Source organism: Aplysia californica, unplaced genomic scaffold (assembly GCF_000002075.1).
Source record: "Aplysia californica isolate F4 #8 unplaced genomic scaffold, AplCal3.0 scaffold00055, whole genome shotgun sequence".
Classification (NCBI taxonomy): Eukaryota; Metazoa; Mollusca; class Gastropoda; order Aplysiida; family Aplysiidae; genus Aplysia; species Aplysia californica.
Window position 1 is genome coordinate 1504680 of NW_004797325.1, and position 6709 is coordinate 1511388.

Genomic DNA, 6709 nt, shown 5'->3' on the forward strand with positions numbered 1-6709 from the left:
CAGGCACAGTTATGAGCATGACATTGTTAGATCAGCCAATTTACAATTCTACTGTGCATTAGATCTAGAAATGCCCCCCCCCCCTTTTCCCTTTTGGGAATGTTCTAAAGACTCTTCAGTCAGTGGCACCGCCCCGGGGGTGGGGTGGGGGTATTCACAACAATTAATATTAACCAATGAAAGTGTGACGACTGACAGCCCTAGTTACTCAATATGATAGGGGGAAAAAGAAATAGAGATGCTTCGAGCTTTTCAGAATACGTTTTGAGTTAAGATAGAGTTTAATCGTGCACAGAAGCCTATAAAATGCTATGGCCTGTGATAAAACAAAATGATGTGTTGGTTGATACAACTAGGCATGAACAAAAAACGGATGGATCATAACTAATACTGAGAGTGTAACGATCGACCGTATAGGTTACTCCAAACTGTAGAAAGAATAAATATATATGCGTCTAGCTTTTTAAAACACATTTAGGTTTGGATAAAGTCAAGCCAGTCGTTGAAAGCCTATAAAATGCTAGTACTTGATGTAATACAAAATAATGTGTCTGTTGTTACAGCTAGGCATGCACAAAACTAATAGATTTTAACCAATACTGAGAGTGTAACGAGCGACTACAGTGACTACTCAAAACAGTAAGAGGACAAAGATATAAAGATGCTTCAAGCTTTTAAGGAAACGTTTAGGTTTGGATAGAATTTAGGCAGGTAAAGAGGCCTATAAAATGATAACCCCCGGAATGAATCACAATAATGTATTGTTTGTTACATTTAGGAATGCACAAAAACTAACAGATAATACAGAGTGTGTCACAAAGGATCGCATAAGTTACCCAAAACAGTAGGAGGACAAAGAGTTACCCAAAACAGTAGGAGGACAAAGAAATAAAGATGCTTCCAGCTATTTAGAACACATGTACGCATTGGTAAAGTTGAGTCATGCAAAAAAAAGCCTGTAAAACGCTAGTACCTGTCACAAACCACACTCATGTGTCTGTTGTTACAACATGGCATGCACAAAAAACGAATGTAGATTATAACCAATAGTTAAAGTGTAACGACCGACCGGACAAGTTAGTCAAAACAGTAGGGGGACAAAGAAAATATGAAGATTCTTCCAACTTTTTTAGAACATGTTTAGGTTTGGATAGAGTTAAGCCGTGCAAAAAAGTCTATAAAGTAGGCCTATTTGGTTGTTACAATTAGGCACGCTCAAAAACTGATATATATTATAACCAATACTGAGATTGTAACAACTGGCCGCACAAATAGATAAAGACGCTTTTAGCTTTTAAAACACATGTACGCTTGGGTAGAGCTTAGTCGTGCAAAAAAGCCTCTGGAAAATCAGCACCTATGGTAAAACCAAATAATATGTTGGTTGTTACAACTAAGGCTACAAAAACAAATAGATTACAAACCAATATTGAGAGTGTAACGACCGACCGCACGAGACATTCAGAACAGCAGGAGGACAAAGAAATAACGATTCTTCCAGCTTTTCAGAACTTACATCTAGGTTTTGGATGGTAAAAACCCCCATAAAATGCTAGCACCTGTGGTAAAACACAATAATGTGTTGGGTGTTACAACTAGGCATGCAGAAAAACAAATAGATTACAACCCATACTGGGAGAGTAACGACCGACCGCAAAAGTAACCCAAAAATAGTAGGAGGACAAAGAAATAAATATTCTTCCAGCTTTTTAGAACACCTAGATATACACTTGGATGGAGTTAAATTGTGCAAAGAAGCCTGTAAAAAGCTATCACCTATATATTGGTAAAACACAATGATGTGATGGGTGTTACAACTAGGCATGCACAAACGCTGATAGATTATAACTAATAGTCGAGAGTGTATGGCTCGAAATAGTAGTAGTAGGACTCGAAAACTAAAAATGTCTCTAGCTTTTTGGAGCAGTTGTACGCTTAGATAGAGTTTAGTTATGCAATGAAACCTATAAAATTGCCTATTTGTGTTGCAAGTACTTTAAAACTATTACTAATCTAAAAAGTTGCTGACACCTGAAGAAAAGCTATGGTTATGTCATTCTTCAGAACTTTTGACCCTGCCTGTCAGGGCCAACCAAGGTTGAGAGGGATACAACATCCTAACAGAATGACCGAGATACTTGATTAAAATGTCCCCCTACTCTGTAATCTTGAGTCTCCTGACAACTTGAGGTTGGGAGAATACAAATTAGATGAAAAAAGTTGGAGCCATGAAATTCAAACCCCTGCGTATAAAAGCAGTCTGTTATGTATCGATAGAGAAAGAAAAAGGCAAAACCGGGGAGCGGGGGTGTGACTTTTACTTTCAATTTTCCACAATGACTCACTGACTTAATGTTTTGAAGAAAAAAAAGGAGTAATATGTATTGCAAATTTTTCAATAACTTGGTTCACGTACTTATCTTACCTGGTCTCCGGTCCAGGGAGATAACACCATAGGTAAAGATTTGGGCTGGGCGTATCTATTATATATTGGGCAACTTGGAAACACATGTGTCCCTTTTCCCGTAAAACCACGACAGCCACAGAGTTGAAAGGTGACAAGTACCTGCAAAAAGATAGATAGGTCCCCATGACGGAGCCTGATTTGTGATTCATTCGTTTCCTGAATTTAGAAAAATATATTTGGTAAAAAGTTCCCGTCCTTCTTTGGCCTTTGTGATTATTCTACTGAGAAACAAAAACAATACCTGTATGCGCAGCTCCCCTTCACAACGGAAGTTCATTACCGCTCTTTAACGTTCGCCTGAGAAACACGATTCAAGAAACGGGGTGAGTAATTGTCGAGACTCGCCTGTTTTACGTGGAGACGTGATCCTATGTATGCATCCAAAGAGCTGTTTTTAACCCATTAGTGCATGAGGTCTCAAATTTTGTTCTTACTTTAACATAAGTTTCTTTTCAGGTTGTAATGAAAGGTTCCGCAGGTTGTTTTTTTCTTCAAAATTAGTTTTTTTGCTATTAGTATTAGTGACCGATTTAAATTTTGCCATGATAATTGGGCGCTACGCATGAATGGGTATGTGAACATTTTAACACACAAAGTGGACAGAAAAATGTAAACAGTAACAATATTTGACATTTTAATGACTTTTAATAGTTCCAAATATCAAATATAATTAGGTGGTGTTACAAAATGAATATAAAATACGTTTTAGAACCGGAAAAACGAAAAATTCTGACATTTACTGGCCATGGTGCGGTCGAAAGCATTTCTCATTCAAAAGGCAGGAGGGGCATGTGTCACCTGCTTTCTCGGTGTTGCCCTTAGACAATCTGCGTTTTTTTCTGAGTTGGTAGAAACATCAAGAAATACTTTCCTGCATCTCTTTTTTTCTGACTTCAGATCCAACCATTCTTTCCATTCTGCCTGGAATAGGTTGCATACGGACGGCTTTCTTGTGCCTGATTATTTAACCTACGCCTGGGTCATAATTTGTTTTTAAAATCCTAGACAGTCCAGTGGGTTGACTACGCAGCTTAGGATTGTCTTTTTTTTTTTTCTTTTTTTTTTTGTATTTATATTTTGTTTATTTAATAGTAGTTGTTTTGGTTGTACTATAGGCACAGTTTAGATCATTTAGGAGGCGGGCTTCATCCTGCCTGTGACGACCAACCTAGGCTGAGCGACACACAACGTCTCAGCATAAACACCCTGTTACTCTTTAAAAATTCCCCCAACACGGAAATCAAGCTCACACTCTTTTGTGTGCGACATCAAAACACCTCTACACCACAGCCGCCTGTGTTGGTCGTCTGTACAGGATCCACGCATTGTGAGTTGATATTGTTATCAAGCTGTGGATGAAAAATGGCCACCACCACTTTTTCGTGTGGATGTTGATCCTGTAATTGTCAGTGTTCTGGTCCATACAATCAGTTCCTCCAATCGATTTGTCACCATCAAGAAATAATTTAAACAAGGACACAGGATCTTTATCGTTTTTGTATTTCTGTTCTTCATGTATACCTGGAGAATGATCGATTTTTCAGTCAGTATCTCTATAGTTGTGATCACTATTCCACCAAAGTGAAAGGGCACCATAGAAAATGTGTAAGGTTGAAGAGCATTGAGCATTCAATTGTCTCAGCATTTTCACCAGTACTATCTGTGTTTCCATTTTGGTTGTCTGTTGGCAGGATATAATATTTATTACGTCTGCAGGACTTAAGTAATTGTTGCTCTCAATTTGGATGTATCACCTCATTTACTGAGTACAATCTTCAAATAGACATAGGATAAACAATTGGTTAAACATTTTAAAACGAGTTGCAAAACCCCCATCACTTTGGTTTACTTACCTACAGTTTTATGAGTTCAACATGGCGTTAGACCAATGTCATGTCTCCTACAACCACAAAAAAAATTCACACAAAAAACCAATAGAATATGCACCAAAAACCTAAACAACACACACACACACCCGCCTAAAATCGTCTGTATCCATCAATAAATCATTAATAAATGCAGTTTAAAAATAGAAAGTAAGGATCACATAATAAAATCAATACCTGAACCTGATAAACAACCCAACTTACAGGATGCGACCAATAAAAGCAAAAACCACACTCTAACTTAATATTATATTGTTACTTGACATATTATAGAGAATTTTGACGTACTCATTCGTGCATGGGGCACAACTAATTGGGCGGCATACCACACTATGAAAAATGTGATTTTGAGTAAGGAAAAAATAGTCTGGGAGGCGTAAAACTTAGTGAAGCATGCCCGGCGTATGTGGTGTATTGGTTATGCTTCGAGCTCCACTGCACGCGCAGAAGGCGCGAGTTCGATTCCTGGGTGGAGCGGATTAGTTGAATTATCAGGTAACGGTAATCCTGTCGCAACATCTTCAATGGACCCCAAGGCCAAAGAAAGAAACACAAAACTGTCACCAGATCGGTATCAGGTATGTTAAGTGAGCAACAACAACAACAACAACAACAACAACAACAACAACAACAACAACAACAGCAACAACAACAATAGCAAAAACATTAACAGCAATAAAATAGCAGTAGCAAGGAAAATTGTTTTTAAAAAACAACAACTACAGTTATAACAATTACAACAACAATAGCATAACATCAACAATAACAATAACAACAGTCATAGCCAAATCATAGCCACAACAATAATAATGAAGGCAACAACTATAACACAAACAACTACAGCAACAGCAACAAGCGCGCGCGCACACACACACACACACACACACACACACACACACACACACACACACACACACACACACACACACACACACACACACAAGGAAGGTAACACACTGCACGATTTGTCAAAAAGAAAATTTTAATTGTCAAAAATTAGTCTAAGAAAATTAAATAATAATATTACGCTGTGTGTTATTGTGTGCTGATTGTCCAAAGAGCTCTATACCGGTATTGTGTTCTATCAGGAACTTTGTCCAGAGTGTTGTTGGCTGTATTCGATCGTGAGTTAGTTGTTCAAAACACTTGAGGTTTGTGTTCATTATTCTTGTGGTTTAGTTATCCAAATAGCTGTTTACCGTGTGTTATTATGGGTTAGTTATTCCAAGAACTGTTTTCTACGTATCAAGTTGGGATTATCAACAATATCGTGAGTTATCCAAAGAACTGTTTTCTGTGTGTTATTGTGTGTTAGTTATTCAAAGAGATGTATGCTGTACGTTCGTTGTTGTTGTGGGTTAATTATTCAAAGAGCTGTACAGTTTACTGTGTGTTCTTATTGTAGGTTCGATGTAGAAAGATCTACATGCTGTGTTATCGTGAATTAATTGTCCCAAGATCTGTATGCTCTGTTATCGTAAGTTAATTATCCAAAGATCTACATGTTGTGTGTTATCTTGAATTAATTATCCAAAGATCTGTATGCTGTGTGTTATCGTGAATTAATTATCCAAAGATCTGTTTTCTCTGTTGTTGTGAATTAATTATCCAAAGATCTGTATGCTCTGTTAACGTGAGTTAATTATCCAAAGATCCGTATGCTGTGTGTTATCGTGAATTAATTATCCAAAGATCTGTATGCTGTGTTATCGTGAATTAATTATCCAAAGATCCGTATGCTGTGTGTTATCGTGAATTAATTATCCAAAGATCTGCATGCTGTGTGTTATCGTGAATTAATTATCCAAAGATCTGTATGCTGTGTTATCGTAAGTTAATTATCCAAATATTTGTATGTTGTTTTATCGTGAATTAATTATCCAAAGATCTGTATGCTCTGTTATGGTGAGATAATTAGCTATAGATATGTATGAGTTCATTATCCTAAGACCTTTTGCCGTGTTGTCGAGACCTCTTCAGCGTGAACTATCTGCCAGGTCCAGAGCGTGATAGGCCGCTTCCCAATCTGAACTCCCGAATTTGGCGACCCGTGTGGAGGTCACCGTACCGGGGTCAAGGCAGTTGGCCATAACACCTGGAGCCAGAGAGAATTAAAGGAATTAGAAAATAATGTTACTATCGCTGTGGACGTTTACACCTCTATACCGATTCAATGTTATTTCATGTCGTTTAGGAGGTGGGTTGCTCAACAAGGCCTGTCAGGTCCAGCAGGGCTGAAAGCCAACAGACGGAAATATACTTGATATTGAGAATTAAGAAAATAGAGAGCGAAACACACACATACTCATACACACACACACACACACACACACACACACACACACACACACACACT